The sequence below is a fragment of the Rhinolophus sinicus genome, linkage group LG06 (assembly GCF_036562045.2).
Source record: "Rhinolophus sinicus isolate RSC01 linkage group LG06, ASM3656204v1, whole genome shotgun sequence".
NCBI classification, from domain to species: domain Eukaryota; kingdom Metazoa; phylum Chordata; class Mammalia; order Chiroptera; family Rhinolophidae; genus Rhinolophus; species Rhinolophus sinicus.
Window position 1 is genome coordinate 33,482,047 of NC_133756.1, and position 21,684 is coordinate 33,503,730.

The window sequence follows — 21,684 nt, forward strand, 5'->3', positions numbered from 1 at the left end:
TCTAATTTATATAAAAAAAACACACACAGTAATTTGTTTTAAGGCATTATGGACTAACTTCACCAGCTTCAACTTGCTCAAGGCTTTATCTTGTTTAGACTTAGTGACCACTTTCTGCATGCCTGGTTCTAATGCCTTCACTATGCTTCACCTGGAAGGCCATAGGTATGGTGCAAAGTGGAAAGGCCGTGGAATTAGAGTCTAGCACTCATTAGCTAGAATACCTTCTATCTGTGTCTTTTTTTTTTTTTTTCAGTGAGCTTTTTAACTCCCCCAAGGTTTGGTGTTCTCTTCTGCAAAAGGCCAATAATAATTAATCATATTTCTTAGAGTGGTGGGAATTATCTGAGATTGTTTGATCTTGTATAGAGTACAATTCCTTAGGTTGAGTAATTGCTCAGCAAGAGTTAGTTCCCTTCTCACATTTTACTGCAAAAGATGTTTCAGATATTTTATTAAGAAATCCCGGTGGCCATTGCCATATTTGCAACATTTTCCTTGCAGCATTCTCCTTTATAGGGCTCCAGAAACATGATCAGTCTTTCAAGGTGGCAGAGCAAATACCATAGCTCTTCCTGCTATGTCCACCTTTCAAGTATCAAGACCCACCCAGGGTATAGCTCTTTCCCTGACTGTCTTCTCAAGAGTTATCACAGCATAGTGGGAAGACTTTAGGATGGGAAGTCAGACTTGGAGTAGAGTTCTACTCTGCTACTTACTGTGGGACCTTGGGCAAGTTATTTAACCTCTTCGGGCCTCAGATTTTCTATCTCTTAAATAAAGGTTAGATGGCCTATCTCATGTAGTTGTTGTAAAGACTAACAGGTACTCATTTCGGGATTGGCTCTCATCTACCATGATGGTCCAAGCACAACTACTATTCTGACATTCTTATCCCTGAGCTTCAGAGTGGTATGCCCAAATGCCAACTGGATATTTCCATTTGCATAGCACTCTAGCATTGTGAAAGTTAACAGGTTAACAGTGCAACTCTCCGTTAAACTTAGTCTCCTGTTTTCCTTACTTATTCCACAGCACAATACATGACACCATTATTTTTTTTCTTCTTTCCATTCTTCTTTATTCTATAAACACCTAGCTACAAATTGCACAAATCAAAAAATAAAGGCAGAGGACATAGGGAAGATTTTTGTGATGTAGGTAGGGGTGGGAAGGGAGAAAGGCTTGGGAACCAGTCCTCTCCCTCCACACACAGCCCTGGATAAGGGCTATGGCCCCTGCAAGCGGGGGCAAAGATTCAGGGTAGCTGAGGGATGGAGGAGGCCCCTAAACCCAGAGCTTCTCCCCAAAGCCTTCAGTGCATGGCAGGGGTAGAATGCAGAACATAAGGAGGTTGAAAGATGGAGCGACAACATGAAAAATCAAGTTAGCAGATGCAGAAGTGGAGTCATCATGGTAAGGGGATTAGAGAAGGAAAAAGTAGGTAAGGGGGCAGTGAAAGGTTCTCCCTGTAACCCCCAAGGAGAGGTGGGGGCCAGCTTGCCTGCTAATTTAATATTAAAGTGGGAGTAGGAGAGGAAAAAATATTTCAGGGGATGATTTCTCAGCCTCTCAGCCTGTACAAGAGACTTGCACTGGGCACTGTCAGGAGGGGAACTCCTTAGGTCCCTGTATGGCCTGTCCGGGCTGTCCCTCAGACCTTCATCCCCCACCCCCTGAAGCCTCATGCACTCCAAATTCCAGAGGACTCTGCTGCTGGACTCGGGGAGTCCCCCTCCGCCACTCATTATCCGTTGCTGCAGCCTCACTCTCATCCAGGCTAATATAGTCCTTCTGCTCCTCCTGCTCATATGTGTGGTGGTTTCGGAAGCTCTGGAGCATGTCAGCTGGGTGTCAGATGTGATGCCCGATGGACATCTGCTCTAGTCCACTGTCCGAGTCCCGTAAGGTTCTCTGAGTCTCCCAGATTCTGCCTGGGGCCGAGCATGTCTCTGACGCCTCCTAGTAGACCTTGGAGGCACCTGTGTTGAGTAGGAGATGACAGCGGAGGATAAAAAGGTATGGCAGTTGCCTCCAGTGGTCATAGGTTCCATGTTCCCCATCATGCCGTTCATCATCACAAACATGTCCATGAAGCCACTTGATATTCTCAGCATCCCGTAGGAGGAGATCGCCCCAGGCTGCATCCTGCCGCCGGTGGGCCTGGTCCCTGGCATGTTGCCATCTGTGATGCTGAGGAAGGACCCACCCGACAACATTTGGTTCATATGCTGACACTGTATAGCAAAGGGATCCATCAGGAATGTGGGATCCTGAGGCTTCACATCCCTCATGAAGCAGAACATCCCAATTTTAATTCCATGGGTCCTCAACACAGTGCCCAACTTGCGCTCGGGGGCCCATCCGGTCTCACCTTTTGGTGAACTGCAAGATCAGAGCTTGTAGCCCAGGATGTGGGATTGGTCCAAGCTCTTCGAACTCCCATACCACCTCCTTCCACGACTGCCACCTCTGCAAACCCCTCGGCCCACGGAGCCCGCACCTGTCGCTAGGCCCAGACCCGTGGTGCCATTCTTTATTCTAGTTCCTTAAAATGGAAATCTATAAGTCCATCCTCTGCCTCCATTCAATGAGATCCTGTGAACTTGAGCTGTAATTTTCCTTTTTGATATTATCACTTCATCTCCATTCCAACGATCTTTGTCATCATCCACTCTCATTCGGATCATTGTAAAGTCCCATCCATTTGGTCTTCAGACCTCTAGTCTTTCCCTCAGTTCTTTCCTCCACAGGGTCACCAGAGCTGCCTATCAAATAACACAGCCGATGATAATCAGTCCCTGCTTCAAACCCTTCAGTGGCTTCCCACTGATTCCAGGATAATATCCAAATTATTTAACAGGTGACATAAAAATGGTTATGACATTAGCCATTTCTTTCAGCCTTATTTCCTGGTTTTCTTTACATGCCAGATGTTTTGAATTGCTTTTAGGCTCCTATACACACCATGCCATTTCTCACCTTCACGTCTGTGTTTATGCTGCCCCCTCTGCCTGGTATGTCCCCTCACCAGTTCTTCATCCCCTCACTAACGTCTATTGATGTACACTACCACCACCACCATCACCCTGGCACACCTGGATGCTGGGGGAGATCCTGGACGGATACCTCTAAACATAATACAATGTGACAAGTGCCCTTGTAACTCTCTGCCTTCTCAAGCCCAGGCAGCAGGGACTCGTCCTCACTAAATGCTTCCTGAACTTTTATACGTCTTTAACAAAACTCATACAGATTTCTCTTTTTTTACTATTTTTGTCAGTTTTTCCTTTTTTTGGGGGGAGGGGTGGTTGCTTTTTAATTCTGTGAGAGAGAGAGAGAGAGAGAGAGAGAGAGAGAGAGAGAGAGAATAGAATACTAAAATCTACAAATGGAAGGAAGTCAAATGATCTAGTCCAGTGTTTTTAAAATATTTTTTTTACCCTACCCTGACCCCCACAGTAATATTGGACTCAGACATATACATGTATGTATGTACATAGATTAAAAGTAACAGATTTTACAAAAACCAAAAACCAATTCTTCTCTATGAGAGGCACTCTATTTTTTACTCTATTTCATTTTTAAAATGGTTGTCAAAACCCAGTAAACTGATTTCCTGACCTACTAATAAGTGATTGCCTATAGTTTGAAAAGTACTGATCTAGTTCAACTTCCATCCTGGAGTAGAAAAGCTTTACTTATAATAGATTGATAATGCAATATTTCGAATTAGTGCACGGATCCCTTTCTCTGTAAAGGGATCCTTCCTGATGCAATGTCCCAAGCATATCTGTGTAATTCCTTTACATACAGACAGGATTTCTTCAAGTCAGGTGAACATAGAGGAGATTTGATTGAGCCAATAATCAGAGGTCTGGAGAAACCAGAATCTCAGCATTTCAGATCACAGAGATTCCTACTAGAGGGACTTGACGGTCCAAATAACTCTGAAGGGCTCAAAGCAGGGGTAATGGAAAGAAACTTGCAGTAGGGTTTGAGGGCTCGTAGATTCTGTTCATGTGACCTGAGCTTCCCAGATACTGAGCCATGGACTAGTACATCAGAATCACCTGGGAAACATTTTAATGCATAAATTCCTAAGCCTCAAACCTAGAGTTCTGAGTACTGGAGTGAGGACTCGGAATGTGAACATGTTAAAAGCTCCCTGTGTGACCAAGACTGGAAATCTCTGATTTGGGCTCTATGAACCCTGGTTCTTTTTCCAGAGAATAGCCATGAGGTCTTCCTCCCTGTCATGGTTGTTATGGGGGAACAAATGAAATAGTGTGTAAAAGCCCCCAAAACAGCCAAAAGCCCTCCATGTACCAGGCAATATGAAGGTCTTCCAGTCTTTCCTGCCAATCTGGGCAAATTAGCAATTTGTTTCTGAATTTTGAAATTCCAGAATCAACTGCAATGTTTAAACTGAGCATAATTAATAAACCCAAATAGCCAAAGTGTAGAACAGAAAGTATCATCAATGTGCAAAAAGAGATTCTTTTCATATAATACATTTGAATATTTTGCTTGTGGTAACACCAGAAATTTCCTAGAACTTAAAAAAATTTCACATACATTTTTAGAAGTGTTACATAATTAAACCCTCAATTAAAACTGGCCTCTCTGAAATAAAGTAACATGTTTTTTATAGTTATTTCCTGTGGGGGGGGGGAATGATTTGTTTGTGTGTGTACTTGTTTTCTCCCCTTTTACAAATGTATATTTGAAGAAAGAGATGAGGAAATTCACCTATTTTAATTGCAGGTGAAGCCTAAATGAATCGTTCCTAAAATACATAATAAATGTTAAGCTAATGCTATTTGACAATGGCTTGTCTTGGAAAATGAGGTGGGAATAGAGTGTTCAGTCTTTGAGGAGAAGGTATTAAAGATTTTTCAGACTATTTATGAAAAAACCTTCAGTTATTTTACGGTGCTTCTCAAGTAAAGATTTTTTACTCACTAATATTGGACGTATAATAGGATTTATATATAAAATCATATCCTTTGTAGGATTTATATATTAACTCTGGGTGGGTGAATTCAGAGACTATACTTAGTGGCCCACAAGAGTTAAATTTCCATTTTAAAAAGAAGCAACTCACGCTTTTGCAATGGTTTAAGACATAATAAGGAGATTTTTAAAACTGAAGCTAAAGGACTGGAATTGGAATGTTTACTTGTATGGCTTCTGATAGAGCATCTGAAGTATAAATCTATGCATGAAAAAAAATAAGAAGAACCAATCACAGACCACACTGTACTGGGGCTATGAAACACATTGAGAGACCCTTTATTAAAAACTCAATATAAATTTTCAGGGTAGAAAAACCTAATCTTTTTAGGCAAAATATTATGGTAGGGTCTAAAAGGAATGAAAAATGAAATAGAAAAAGGGAACACTATTCAGGTTGGTTAAGAGTATCTCTGGTGGACCTCTACCTAGGTAATTGCTTTCAACTCTCCCCCAATATCTTAATAAGTGGCTATGGAGTTTTGTTTTGTTTTTTCCTATAGCGAGATATAATCAAGACCCAGCTGCCTGAACCTCAGATTAATGTTGGAATGTGCTGATGTGGAGAATATACTCAGAATCAGAAAGGAGTCTGAAGGACATTGACTATAAAGTATTATCCTCCCTTTTATTCCATTTCTAACAAGAGAATAACAACACAGTACTATGTGTTGGGCAATACTTTATTAATCCCCTTTACATGTACTATCTTATTTGACCTTCATGCAAACCTGGTGAGATAGCTAGAACATGGCCCTGGAAACCTATCTCGAAGGTGAGCTAAATATGATGAGATACATAAGCAAGGCAAGTGCTAGGGAAAGAAGCCACTTTTCTACAAATCAAAGAAATTACTAGGACTATAAAGCTTACTCTTTGGATGTATTCCCAGGGTTCTGAATTTCATCTCACAATGTCACAGAATAGTCTGTGAAGATTCTGACATGATGGATGAAGGAAAAACCTGCATTTCTGTCATGGAGATCTTAGAAAATGAAAGTCACCCATTGGAGAACATAGCATAGTGTTAGGTCTAACCCTATGATGTTGCCAGAATAGTCCAAATGGTCCAATATGGATACTTTGATATGGTATCACTTAAAAAGAAAGATTATTTTCTAGATTTCTAGTGTAAACCTGAGTCTGAGACCTCACTCTACTACTGCCTTTTTATGTGACCTTTACCAAGTCCGTTTAACTTTCCCTGAACCCATTTCCTCATCTGTGACAAAATAATGTGTTTGTTTATTTTTTTTTTCCATAGGACAGTTGGGAGGATCAAAATATGTGATGTGATGAATATCCAATTCATAAATGATCACTACTGTGCAATTAAGTGTGAATGATTGCATTCAGTCAGCCATGGGTTAGGTGGTTGTATAGTCTAAGACATTTGAGTTTTCCCTGGTCAACTTTTAGTCCCTTACTTCTAACTGTGAGTTATCTTGGGTTCTTCCTACCTCTTAATCCAACATCTAGTCAGTCACTAAATTTTTCCTTCCTTATTTCCTAAATAAATTCTTTAATCCAGTCTTTTTGTCTTCATTCCTATAATCCTGCCCAATTTCAGGCCCCCATCATATCTCTTGACAAGCTTGTTGCAGTGGTTTCTAAAATGGTTTCCTGCTTCTAATCTTTACTTCTCAATCCATCTTCCTCACTGTATACAAATCTAAACAGGCATGTAATGCTTTGCTAAAAGCTTACATTTGCTTCTTAATAATCCAAGAAATGAAATTCTAGTCACTTGGTTTAGGAGAAAGGGCCCCCATGACCTGATCCTTGCCAACCTTTTCAGCCCCATCTCCTGTCACTGTCTCCTTCTTACTTAGTTTTAGTAACAAATAGCAAATTGATTTTAGTTGTCCACAAATGTCGTCCATTTCCTCCCTCTGTGTCTATGTTTGTGTGGTTTTCTCAGTCTAGAATGCTCATCCCACATTTCTGTTCCCAACAAAGTAAACTTTACTCATCATTTGAGACTCATATTATACATGTCAGATGGGACTCTTCCCTGAGTCCCTAGGTTGGAATGGATGCCCTTTCCTCTCTGCTCTCATAGACTCTAACTACTGCACATAAGTATAAGCTAATATCATGCTATATTGAAAATGTATATTTATAAATTTCTCTTCCCAACTCAGTAGTGCTCCCCAAAGGCAAAAGCTCTACTTTATCTGTCTCAGTAGTCTAATATCTAGAATAATGTCCAGCCTATAGTAGGTGCTCAATAAGCATTTGCCAAAAGTTTTCAGGTGGGTTACAGGAGGCAGTCACCAAGGGAGAAACCAGAGTTAGTTCTGAGCATGACTTTGGAAGACATCATCTGGACAGACATTAAAGCCTTTCTTATCTGACTGCAATTGCTTTATGGCAGTAGTTCCCTAGGTGGAACCCCATGAACAGGGTTTTCTGGACCCACAGGCCCCCAGACTGGCTGATAAACTCATCTCAGTGACCTTGTCTAAGAGGTAGAGTATCAAAAGGAGTTATAGAAATGAGAAGCTGTCAAAGAAGGGTGACAAGATGTGACACCTCTAAGACAGCTCCCTAAAGAATTGTAATGTGGCTTCATTTTCAACCAGGATATTTGAATTTAAGGAGACTGGTGCGACGGTCATTATGCCAGACTATGTCATAATAGATGGGGAGGAAGGCGATCAGTCTAGATTGTTACAAAACGATTGTTACCTGGTAATCCCAGAACTCTTAACAAATGTAGCAAACCAATGACTCATGACTGTTTTACAGCCCCAAACAAGCTGATATGTCTGCCATGACCGTTCATAAAGGCTTTTACTTTTGATCTAGAAGGAAATACAGCTGAAGGCTAATTTGGTGTCTGAGGATGAATGGAAAGAAGAGGATATGAAGCGTCACCATTACTGCCTAATACCACTGATTGTCTCTGTGGTTCAATTAGCCACGTGTTGAGAGAAAAGACAGTACAGTAGTTCCCCCTTATCTGCAGTTTCACTTTCCATGGTTTTAAGTTACCCCCAGTCAACCATAGTCTGAAAATACGAAATGAAAAATTCCAGAAATAAACAATTCATAAGTTTTAAATTCCACACCCTTCTGAGTAGCGTGATGAGATCTTGCAGCATCCCGCTCCCTCTCTCCCGTTGTCCAGCATACCCATGATGTATATGTCACCTCTACCTGCCCGCTAGTCACTTAATAGTCATCTGAGTTATCAGAGAGAGAGATCACAGTCGAGTAACTTTTAGTACAGCATATTGTTATGATCATTTCATTTTATTATTAAGTATTGTTGTTAATCTCTTACTGTGCCTAACTTATCAATTAAGCTTTATGAGGTATGTATGTAAGGAAAAATAATGGTATATATAGTGTTGGGTGCTATCTGTGGGTTCAGGCAGCCAGTAGCGGTCTTGTACCCTATTTCCCGTGGATAAGGGGGACTATCTGAGAAAATTTTGAGGTCTCTCAGACCTACATAATTGCAAGATACTAGGAGCATGGAGTTAGATCTCAAACTTTTTAGTAAGTATTTTTAAAAGCATTATATAGTAGGAAAAGATACTAGACTTGGAGTCAGACACACATATATTTAAATATTAGTGCAATTTATTAACCATGGGGTTTTACAGGAGTCACATAATCTCTTAGAGCCTCTGGCTACCCAAATGTAGAAAGTATATGGATGATAGCTACCCAGCAGAACTGATTTATGGATTAAATGAGATAAAATATGTGACAGGGCCTCACATTGTAATTAACACACAGTAGGAATTATGTTTATTTTTTCTGCCGTTCTCGTTGCTAGTTACCAAGCTTTTTAGTTTCCATTTCTGCTTCTGAAGTAACTCCCCCACCGCCCACCCCCGCTACTCAGTTTTGAAAGCTGCAGGTCCAGCAAAAAGCTGTGGCTGTTTGTAATAGAAACAGATGATGACTAGACTCGCTGGAAGAAAAATAGGGAGGCTCCATGAGCAAGCCGTGACAGAGGACTCGGCTGGTGGACTACAAATTAGAACATCCGTCATCAAGGGTCCAGGCACAGATACTATGAATTCTAAGCCTGACTCCGGCTCTGATTCCTTGTGAAGTGTTAAGAAACTCATTTAACTTCCAATGAAGATTCACCATAACACTCAGCAGAGCTAGGTTGTCTCTGCCCAGATCATTTATGACACACTATTGTTACACATTAATGCCAACAAATAATTGAGTCCCTACAAAGGAAGGAACTTAACTAGGGATCTGAGATACATCTAGGCCGTCTATAAACTCCCACGAATAGTGCACACAGGTTGCTAGATACATCTGAGTGCGAATATTTCATGGGAAAAGGACCCATAGCTTTGATTAGATTCTCAATGGAATCTGTGACCAAAAAGAAGAGCCAGTGCTATATAGTAAAAGACCTAATTTGTTATAGCTGTAGAGACCATTTTCCTGAGTGTGTTTTTCCTGGAATTCTAAAACATATGCCCTGACGAAAACAGGATTGGAGCCGTGTATTGTGTTTGTGAAGTGTACTACCTTGTAATGGGGTTTTTACTACATTTGTTTCTCTACAGAATTCAAACAGACATTCCAAGTTTCATTTTGTTTATGACACATGCTTGAGTTTACAGTCCTCCTCTAACCATGAACTTTCTCTATCACTCTCTCGTATTTCAAAAACAAAATACTGTTTGGTTATCTTACATGATAAGTTCTTTTAGGATGAGGATCTAAGTCTTGGAGATTTATCACACACAGTGGCCGGGTAGCCTAACATCCCTGAATATGCATTACTTATAAATAAAACCTGCTCAATACTGGAGAGCACCCTTAAGTAGATGCGAAACAGCAAGCTAATTGTTTCCAGCAGGGCCATACTGTTGGTTATAGCTGAGTGGCCCAGCGTGTACCATAGCAGTGGGGTGAGTTTTGCTGGCAATTGATGGCTGAGAGTATTTGAAGTGAAGAAGCTGAAATTACTGTCTCTATCACTAAAATTAAAACTGGTGATTCAGAGATAGAAATGGTACATTCTTTCCCCCTTGCCTTCTGATTATGTGGCTGAATTGCTTCTATCATAGGAAAGTCCTGAAAAGCCTAGAGTGATGCCCCCCTTGCCCCAACTAGGGGACACCCTGTCACAAAGATGCCTGTTCAACCTCTTCAATTTCTTCAGAGGTGAGGCCTATTCAAAAGGTTAGGACTTTGTGGCAAAGAAAATATTTCACTCCTACCTGCCAACCACTTATGTAGTTCTTGCTATTGCCTTTGATTTTCTGGAATGTAAACTTTTCTTTTTTTCTTGTAATAATGCTAGCAAGAGAATGGAGCAGACCACAGAGAGTAGATATTGTCCAGGGTGCTGGGAGAAGAGACTAGGGAAGCATGTGGAGAATCAACTGGAGATCTCATGAGCGAGAGCCGGTACCTGGTCAGGGCACAGTTTGCATGGCCCACACTTTCCCCAGCCACTCAGCAGACATGGGCACATGGGCCAAGAACACGTGCCCTGGGTTCCAACAAGCTCTAATGCGACAACTGGCCCACAACTTACTATCCATGCTGTGTTGACAAATTGTGGAGCTTCGTATGTAAAGTGGAGATGATTATACCCATAGCACAGTGTGATGCTATGAATTCTAATGAGATAATGCGTGAAAAGTCCATGGGGGGCATTTAACAAATTCTAGCTTAAGGTTGCCTCGTCTCAGTCCACAGAATTTAATTTTATAAAAAAAAAATATATATTGTTTTACCTATAATACATGTAAAATGTAATGTGCCTTACATTTTAAAAATATAAAAAGTGAGGTTTTAATATATATTACGCTTATATATTACAGGTATGTATTACTATATATTTAATACATATATATTTACATATATAATATATATTTTGATGTCTCAATATTTTATATTTCTTAAGCAAAGTTCAGCGAACATAATTTAGCGCATTTTTTGATGGTGGAAAATAACATTTTTGTAACTACTTAAAACAAATTAAAAAGTGCTTTTTGTATTTATTATTGTTTAGAACACCAATTAAATGCCAGCTGCTATAATTCAGTTAAGCTATCAGGCACTGTTATCACGCATTGGGCTGGTAGTTTGAAGATAAAAGCCCTCTTTTTCTGAAGAGTGTCATTTTCTCTCCAGCAGCCATCATTACTACTTATGTTTAACTTTGCCTCTGACCTACTCTAATTAGCTCCTGCCCTTCTGGTCTGGAAAAAGAGATGAATAATGTTGTTATCTCTGTCCTTAAAACAAGAGGAGACAGGCAGTGAGAGAGTCTAAGATCTCTTCTGTGTTGTATACACACGTGTTAGTATGCCTTATTTGTGTATACACACTTCTCTAGACAAGTGTGACATCTTTCACCTTTCCTTCTACTTCTTCATTTGCTTTGCTGTCTTTTTAGGATGTTGGCTGTATTTACGATACACGCTCTTGTGTAAGTGAAGATTACAAGTATTTAGTGGGGGTTCTTTTCTCAGTGATAGAAGTCTTAACTTGAAAGCTCTCCGTTTGGTCCTCCCTGCCCCGCCCCGAGCAGGGATGGGGAATCTGGTCAGTTTTGTCTCTTGAGACTTTGCCTGACTTGGAACTTTTTTCTCAGTTCAGTGAATGTTAACTATCTGCTGCATGCAGGGCACTGAATTAGGTGCACTGATGGGGCACAAGATGAATGAGAAGTGAGTCCTCTCCTCAAGCACCTAAATTCTAAAAGAAAAAGACAATGTAAGCTGTAATATGAGGCAAAATTTGATAAGTTCTATCATGAAGTCTTAAGTAAAGTTTGGAAGAAACGAAGAGGGAAAAATTGTGAAGGAAAACCTCCTCCAGGCATGGTGGGGCATTTCTGAGTCAGCTTGAGGATGGGCGGGTTTCCATGGTTCTCAGTTGAAGAGAAGGTCGTGCAAAGACAGTCCTCCAAACAGAAGCTAATACATCAGTCACAAATATGCACGGCTTTTTAGGGAACGAGGAGAATTTTCGTTTGGTTGCAAAGCGAAGTGTTTAAAGAGTAATAGTGACAGATAAAACCAAAGAAATATGATAGATCAGGTCCTAAACGCCACATTAAGTTGGGAGTTTTGTCTTCTGGTAACTTCAGAGCAAATTGAATTTTGTTGAAATCACTGAGAGGGACTCTACAGAAACCAAGTGGCAGACGTGAAGAAGGTGTGTGTATGTGTTTAGGTGACTATAACAGAGAAGGAACTAGAATTAGCTTCAGTTTTCAAAGAAGTTTCAGGGGAGAAATATCTGGGGCAGCTCAACTAGGATGCTAACAAACATTTGAAGTAAGCGTACAACTTCTCTTGTAACTGCGACTGTTCCAGGAAGAACAAAATAGATTTGTGGAAAGTACCACATAATTAGCGTAGTTCAGACTCAGCTATCAGACTCAGGATCTTGATGTTTCTGCTGACCCCATTTCTAATTATTTTTTTTCTGTTTTGTTTTGCTTTTTATCATTATTAAAGTCACCTTTCATTTTCCTTCTGATTTTGAGGTTACAGATTCATAAATTAAAAAGTATTTTTAGAGTACTTAACAGCAAATTTGACCAAAATAGGAAGCCTAACCTCCGCTTAAAAAGATATTTATTAGTGTCACTGGAAATATGATTCAGATTGTTGAAGTGATGCTATTCAGCCAAATAGGGGTTCATGACACATTGTAGACATTTAGAAAGTAGTAAGATATATTCAGCATAGAAGTGGAAACAGAAACCAAACTCAAACCTAAAACTACTTGGTATTCTAGAGCACTACAGGAGATACACAGTTTGTGTTCGCTCTCTCTCTTTCTCATTATATATAGATATTATATATATATTACATATATACACATATATGTGTATATATGTAATATATACACACACATGTACATATGTGTATATATAATATAGTATATATATTTTTATATTTATCACACACACACGTATATATATGCCCACTCATATTTAATGAAGCAATGTGGTAAACTATATTGGGTTGAAGTAACAGGATCATTTGAGTCCAACTTTCTCTATGATGTTCTGTGTGGCTATGGGCCTATTGCTTTAATCTCCCTGTACTTCTGTTTTGCTCATCTGTTGCCAAACCAGATGTTGATCTCTACCCTGATATTCTGTGATGTAGCTACCTATTAGTTGTGCCTTGTTATTTCCCCTTTTGAGTTCTTATAATGGAGGCTGATTTAAAACCCTTTCCAAAGACAAGAATTTTTTACTTAAGCTGTGATTTTACGGTGGGGGGAGGAACCAAAAATCTCCTAAGTCTTCTTCAACCACTACCTTTAGGAGAAAAAGGTAATTCAGTAAACCAGTAATTCAGACTTTTTAAATTCAACAATTTTAAGAATTTATCCTGGGGTTTTTATATTCAGATTCAATTTCTAGAGAATATTGATTATGATAAGCCATTGATTTTGCTAAGCACATTACATGCATGATCTATTTAGTTTTCGTAGCAATCCTATACGATCCATTTGATGGATGAGAATACTGAGGCTGAGGTATAAATTTATTCACAGTGACACAAGTAGCAGCAAGTGGCAGAACAGTTAATTATGTAGGAGTAGAGCTCAGGGCTGCAGAGACATGATAATGGAAGGTATGCTCATCCACGCAGGGATTAGAAGAGACAGCTAGTTGATTTCCAAAGAGCCAAGCTCCCTTTCCATAGCACTGAGCTGTTGCTGGGAGTGCCTCCACAACTAGGGACTTCATTTTCCAGCATATCTTACATCCAGGTGAGGCCATGTAGTATATAAACCAAATTCCTTCTGGTCTGTTGTATATAAGCAGAACTTTGTTTCTTCCTGGCCGAGGTGGTAAAATATGTGAGGCTCCTTCCATGCCAATTTTAGAGGCCATGTTTTTTTGTTGTTTGTTTGTTTTCTCTTTTTAAATTGATTGAATTTTTAAAAAATTTATTGGGGTGACATTGGTTAGTAAAATTATATAGGTTTCAAGTGCACCATGTTTTGAAGTTGACAGCTTCATGAAAGAGAAGGATAGAATAGATTGGATGTATATAAGAAAGAGTGCTAACAATACTTCCTGATAGATTGTCTGTGGAGAGGGAGGGAAAGGAGGAGTCAAAGTTGCTTCTTAGGTTCCTGGATGGAGCATCTTCAGGGATGATGGTACCATTTTACCTGGAGATGGAACCTTGGCAAAGGAACTGGCTTGGAAGGGAGTTCAACTTTAGATTATTCATGTCTCATATGAACACTTGTCATTAGCTTTGCAGATTATTAAAAATTAAGCAAGATTTCATAGAATCTTAAAGTTAATATTATTCCACAGAAAAAAATTGGAAAATATACTCTTAGATGGTTTGTGAGAGAAAATATGTTTTCCTCCCCTTTTCATATTAATGAGGAAAGAGAGAAACCTTACTATCTGCACTGGATTGGATACTTTACTTTTATATGATATATACTATTCCAGTTTACTGTTTTTCAACCCTCAATTAAAATGGCAATAATAATAGTACAAATAAATAATGATAATACTTTTTGCTTGGAAAGCATTTTATTTTCATATCCAAATCCATTTTCTCATTTAAAACTTAGAATCATCATGTGAAGCAGGTATTTTACAGTTCAGAAAGATGAATTCTTGAGAGATTAACTGATGTTTTTCAACATCACGCAGCTGGTTAGTGGAAAAGCTAGAGTCTGATTTTGGGAACTGACTGCAAAGGTAATAGAACTCTATGAAGAGTTTGAGTTCAGGAGTTATGGGTGTTTAAACAGAAAGCTCTTAATTAGTTTGAGTCTCAATTAGGATTGTCCAAATTGACATATTTATATACTATTATAAATGGTAAACTCTTAAGCGGTGAGAAAGGCTTGGGTGTTCAGCTGTTCTAGTAAATTAAATATTTTAGTTAGAGAGCCTTTCTATATGAAACCTAACTCAAGTGTTAGTTTTCAAATATTAGTACAGCATAATACTTTCAACACTAAAACAATATTCAATATAATTTTACCATTTAACGATATAAAAAGAGACAATTTATTTATGTATTTAGCACTTCATAGTGACCATTATAGAAATTAATTACTATTGGCTCTCTCTGGTACTAGTTAATAAATATTGCTGGTGGCAAAAAAAGGTATTCAGATGATGTTACTTTCCTGCTCTGCTGCTTTCAATGACCACCTATTGCATTTAAAATCTAAAGTCCTTAACTTGACCTTCAAGAACTTGCATGATCTGGCCCCTGACATCCTCATATCATGTCACTCTTCACCTCAACACCACACAATGATGTATATATGCCCCATTAATGAGTAAGTAAGGAGAAGCTGAAGTGGGTGACAGCTACTTAATTAAGGGTGGGTGTTTTAGGGTTTTAGTAACTGATCTCTGATCTGACATAATTCAAGGGTAATATTAGATATTGTATCTCTCGCCCAGAAGATGTTTCACTGTTTCCTATTCCATCACCCACTGAATGAGAAGATAAGAAGATCTTCTGATCGTGATCCCAAATACTCAGGAGTTTGCATGACTCTAGACATTGAATAAAAGGCTGGAATTATCTTTCTGCCCAGTATGGGAGACTGGTGAAAAGAATACTGACCAGTGATGGGGAAAGTTGTCATCTCAGCTTGCTAGGAAAATATGAGGACCTAGAATCAGAGAATCATTAGTGGAGTAACAAATGAGAATTTAAATGTTTCAATTAATTTAACATATGTATTAAAGAAAAGGAAAAATAATATGACCATTTAGCCTAAGTAAGTGCTTGAGGAGATGGCTTAATAAATGTGCAAGCCTACTAAGGGTTAGCTTTCCAAGACGGTTGACTTGATATTTTCTACCTCCAATGAGAATAGACTAAAGAAAAGCAGGTTTGTATTGTAACTTGATAGAGTTATATTGTCCAATGGAATAATTTTATGACCATGAACTTTATGACCTATTGGAATTCATAGCCAAAGGATAGATGGGTGGGTGGGTAGTGAGTGGGTGGGAGGATGGATGGGTGGAGGACAGGTTAACAGACAATCATCATTATTATTATAAATCTTGCTAACAGGATCAATACACATGCATCCCAGAGGCTTCTAAGGCCTCTCAAAAGAACTTAGAGCAAAAGTCTGTACTTAGCTCCCTTTAAACCTTTATTTTGTGTGTGTTTATCTGATAATTGATCTTCTTTATATAAAAAAAAAAACCCTCCATGTTCATATACTTTTAACTTTTAAGTCATTTCTATTTCATTTTGGAAGTAGACTTCATGGATTCTTACTAAATAAAGTTGGCTAATAGCCCGTTTTGTGTTGGGCCAGGAGTGCCCTGAAAAATCTCCTTTTCCCTTGTTCACATCTTCACGTCCATGTAGTAAGTTAGAATTAAACCAAAAGAATTCTATGTAGGACATGTTCCAGCTTTCTTGTTTAATTCAACACTGAAGAATTTAACTGACAGCACTAAAAGGTACGTGTAGTGACAATTTAGAGATTTTTACCACAGGACTTGCTCCTTTCTCTCTGGATGTTATATAAAAAGGCAAGGGCATATGAAATGCATTTCTGCTACCCAGTTTGCTTTCTTTTAGATTTATTTTCTCGTTGAAAATGGGATGTTTTGAAAATGAGATTTGGTGAATTATGATTCAATTGAATTTTACTATTTATGCCTGAAAACCAGAGTCCATCAGAGCAGGATCATTAACTTCAATTCTATCTACACGTCACTGTCAGGCCGAGGAGGGTCTGGAGACGGAGGGGCGAGAAGAGAATCCATGAATGTGGGGAGGGAGAATGACAGAGAGAAATCATTTTATGGAATAATGTTCTCATGGGGCAGGTCTAATTAATGTCACTAGTGTTTAAAGTGTTCTCCAAGCAAGACGATATGTCTCCCCACTAGGATGGGAGCTGGACACTCCAAATTCTATATACCACCAATTTAAGTAGAAGTATTACAAACTGGCTTCCTTTCCAATCACTCTGTGAAGACCAGCTGATAAAAATTTGTAATAGACTTGCATATAGTAAAGGCTTCATCAGTGCTATGTTTTCCTGCTATAGGAGATTGTTGTGTATCTTACTGAGTCGTAATCCCTGCTTATCTTTTACGGTAGATGTTAGTAAATTGTGCTTCTTGAGACTAAGTCTTGTTTTGGGATTATCACTGTAACCAAGAGAAGCTTGAGATTTTGAAAATGTGATTATATTCAAATTTTGATGTCGTATTTTTATTTCCAAAGGAATAGTACTATGGAGTACTATATGGAGATGCTGTAAGTGCTGAAATCAGGCATTTAGTTGCTCTTAAATAATCAGTTAAAATAGTTGACTTCTAGTTGTTTTATAACCATCAAAACTACAAGAAAGGCAAGAGAAATCTGCATAAAGTGACGCACAATATATTTTAGGTGTTATACAAGGCTTTTATGCCCCTTTAAACTCTACAAAACTTTTTATGATACATAGCTCAGAAAACTGAGATTCGGAGAGGTTATAGGTAACTTGCAGGAGTAACGAATTTGAGATTAGGACCCGTCCTTCAGAGCTCAAAGCTCCTTCTTTCTTTACAGCTGCGTATTCTTCCCATGGATCTTGCTATGTACTTAAAGCGTAACAGAAGTTGTTCATCTGCTTAAAATTCTTCCTAATTCCACTCAGCTGCTTCATTACATTAACATTGGCTTAGCAAACACTAAGTCCTTTTTGCGGAAAACCTGTTCCACAACCATTTTCTCTGACATTTTCTTCCATGTCACCAAAAGGTTAAATATTTCTTTAAAAAAAAAAAAAAGATTACTATTTTTAGCTCTTGACGTTCTTAATTGGCTTCTAGCAATCTCCATTTTATTTAGTGCACTGTCATGCGGAGTGGCCTGCGGGGTCTCTAGTCCCGCTCCCCACATAAGAACGCAGGATATGGTGAGGCCAAAAAGGAACACCCACGGAGCCATAGGTAGGGGAGTCACACCACTATAGTCTTGCTGGTGGCTGGGTTGGAGACACAGGAAGCAGGAGCCCCACGATCTGCAACCTGCCATCCACTTCTCTGCCAACCAACCTCACTTGCTAACTGCAATCTGCCTCTCTGCAATCCGCAATCCTCACTCCGCCCCCTGCTAGTTTAGCCACGGCAGTTATATTAGTGCCTAATGGCTAATGGGTAACAGCCAATGGCCAACTAGTCACAGCCGATGACCACCTACTACCTGAGCCAGCACCTTTTCACGTGAGGCTGAGAGCCTGGAAACTGCTCTCTGGGACTCTGTCCCCACATGCACTAACATGAACTCCCGTACATCAAATCTGATCTTCCAGGTGCTGTCTGTATTAGACCCTTTTGCAATTTAGTGCTAATGGAGTGTATCATTATGATGCACATTTCCCTCAATAAGCTTATCTCCTCAGAATGATGGGGTACCAACGTGTAAAAAGGCTTTTTGCTTACTAGATCATCTGGATTTCCTTTGAGTCACATAAATAGGAAGGAATAGCATTCAGACCAAAGAGGACATACCCACCAATTCAGAACAATTTTGGTTAAAATTGCAAATATGGAGAGCAACCAACAAACATTTGTTGCATGACTACCATGTGCCAGGTACTGCTAGACACTGGACTTAACGTTTTGGATTTCCTGTTACTCACCTTTATTAAGCACTTCCCTTATCTTAGCCACTGGAAATCATAAACACCATTTAAAAAAATTAAGGGAGGAACAGGCTTCCATCTTACTTAACTGGTCTTACATCTTTCTGTAAAACCATCTTATGACAATGAATCTGAATTGGATTAGAGTCTCTATATTTAAAACTTAGAGGAAGAGCTGATATGCAAAGCATCTGAATCTTTCCTGCAGAAATACAGTGGACATCATAATGAATAGATATTGTCAGTCTAGAGTTGCTGTCAATATGCAGCATTACGCCCAGGACAATTAAATTTGCCTGGTTTTTTATTACTGAGACCAAATGTTTAGCCTGGGTTCTTGCAGAAAATAAGTAATGCCATTAGATGTGATTCACCTTTGACTAACCCTCCAAGTTGATGAAGACTCTTGCTGAATATTTATATTGATTACAGAAATAATCCATTTAACCAACATTGATTGGGTCTCCTTATGTTCACTGGTCAGCATGAAAAGATTTAAACACACATAACACAGTCTTTGTATTTAAGAAATGTGCAGCCTAATTTTCCTAAAAATGTCTTTCAATTAAAAAAAAATCAAGGTTTTTGTTTTATTTTTCAATAAGAGGGCAACATGAATTGTGATGAGTAACAAAAAGATATTCCACAGACCTGAAGGGCATGGACTCTGGAGTCAGGCAGAGAGGATTCCGAAATGTGGTCTGTCAATTACTACTGGTGTGACCTGGCACAAGTCACACCCCCTGCCACATGGTGTATAATCAATACAATAACAGCTACCACCTCATAAGGTTGTGTTGGGTTAAGATAAGGAAGTTACTGACATATTTCCTGAAATATCTTAAGTAGTACTTAACAAATTACATCTATTAGTTTTTATTTATGATCTGTGTTTTGGAATAAATTAAGCTTTCCAATGTGCCATTCTGCACATTCTTCACCTAAAACTAGGGTGAGATCATGGCACACCCCTCCCCCTGGGTCTCTGTTCCCTGTCCTGACTACACCTATGCTTTCAGCTGGGTCCATACTGTGCAGTTTGGGATGCCTTCTCCTTCCCTAATACTTCTATGTACATTAATAAATATCCCCAAACTGGACATCCATGGAATGTAGATTGCAAACATCAGGAGAAGTCGTTAGTTTTTTTTTTGTTGTTGTTGTTTTAATTGTACCATAAACATTGAGTGGATTTTTTAAAAAATTTGTTAGGTAAACATTAATGGTGTTTCCATGTGTACCAGGCATCGCTCGGGATACTGTAAGTTGCTTAGCTTGGAGCCAAACAGACCCGGCTCCAAAATCTTGGTCCTACCACTTGTTTTAGTGATTTGGAAGAGGAACTTAATCACCTTCAGTCTGTTTCTTAATCCATAAAATAAGGGGTTAGTAATACCTTCTGGGTAATACCTAAGGGTTTGTTTGTCTAAAGTGCTTAGCACACATAGTACCTGGCACAGATGAGGTATTCAGTGAACAAGCACGGACTTCCCCTTGCTCTCCAGAGAGAGAGACTGAGGCTGTCCCTCCACACCTCGTCCCTGTGAGAACATGAAGCTTATATTGAAAGTAACGTGGTGCCTCTTCGATTCTCTATCAATGTTGCTGCAAATGACAGTCAGCAAGAGTTGGGATTTGATCTCAGGTCTTTGGATTCCTAAGAAGGCCATGCATTCTGCTCCCTTCCACATGGCTCCTGCTTCTGATTCTTTTCTTCTCTACTCTCTCCCATCTTTTCTCCTTCTGGTCACAGAATAATCTGGCTTGAACTATTCCTTTCTTTTTTTTTTTTAATTGTGATAAAATACATCTAACATAAAATGTCCCGTTGGGGCCATTTAAAGTACACAATTCAGGGGTATTTAGTACATTGCTAACGTTGCGCAGCCAGGACCACTATCCAGTTCCAGCATTTTTAATCACCCTTGTACCTATTAAGCATTCACTCCCTACTCCCCCTCTCCCCAGCCCCTCACAACTCTAATTTTCTTGCTGTATCAATGAAATATCCTACTTTGGACATTTCATATAAGTGAAATCATACAATATGAAGCTTTTGGTATTTGGTTTCTTTCACTCAGGATAATGTTTTCAAGGTTCATTTAAGTCATAGCATGTATCAGTACCTCAGTCCTTTTTATGACTGAATAATATTCCATTGCGTGGGTATATGACATTTTGTTTATCCGTCCATTGGTCAGTGGAGAGCTATTTCATTTTAAGGAAATTTTATTCAGAAAAAAATACTAAACTGAATGATTGGGCATATTATAGTTTTGAATATATATATATATATATATATATATATATATATATATATATATATGTATATATATGTATATATATAATATATATTATAAAATATATATTATAATATATATTATATGTATAAAATTAAATGGAGCCTAAAGGCTTTTGAAGAAATCGAATGTCTCTTTGTAGAAGCCTGACTATAAAAAGAAGTACTATATGTTCAGGAGCTCATGAAATAGTACTGGCTCTCACCTATAGATTTATGATTTATCTACATACAGATAACAAATGAAACCATACAAGTGAATGAAATCGCCCCCGGGAGAGGTTGTAGAGGAACCTAGAAAAAGTCCTAAAGAACTCTAAGATTTGGGGTTCATAACTCGAGACAAAAACACCTTCTACTTTTTCACAAGGTTTGTAAGAGAATTAAATGAAACAACATATGCAATGCAACTGGTACCTGGCCAATAGGTAGGATCTCAGTAATAATAGCTAGTAGTATTATAATAATGAGACTTCTTCGTACTGTGAGAGAGAGAGAGAGAGAGAGAGAGAGAGAGAGAGAGAGAGAGAGAGAGAGAGAGAGAGACATTGCTGTTGTCAGTTTCTATATTTGTTGCTTTATTTCATTATCTTGTAGCATCATATCCAGGACTGCCTATTTTGAAATAAGCTTTCCTACCCTCTTAAAAATCATTCTATTTTTAATTTTGTTGTGGTTGTCGTTCCCAGACATGACTAGCTTCTCCCATAATACCAAAGGAAGCTAAAAGAATATAAATTAGGTGA

At 38.8% G+C, this 21,684-nt stretch overlaps 1 protein-coding gene and 1 pseudogene across 29 annotated transcripts in view; one reads left to right on the forward strand and one right to left on the reverse strand.

The window, feature by feature from the left end:
* Window positions 1-21,684, forward strand: part of SGIP1 (SH3GL interacting endocytic adaptor 1) — a 172,743-nt gene that overhangs the window by 30,906 nt on the left and 120,153 nt on the right. The window lies entirely within an intron of this gene.
* Window positions 1,606-2,306, reverse strand: LOC109447601 (myeloid leukemia factor 2; annotated as a pseudogene).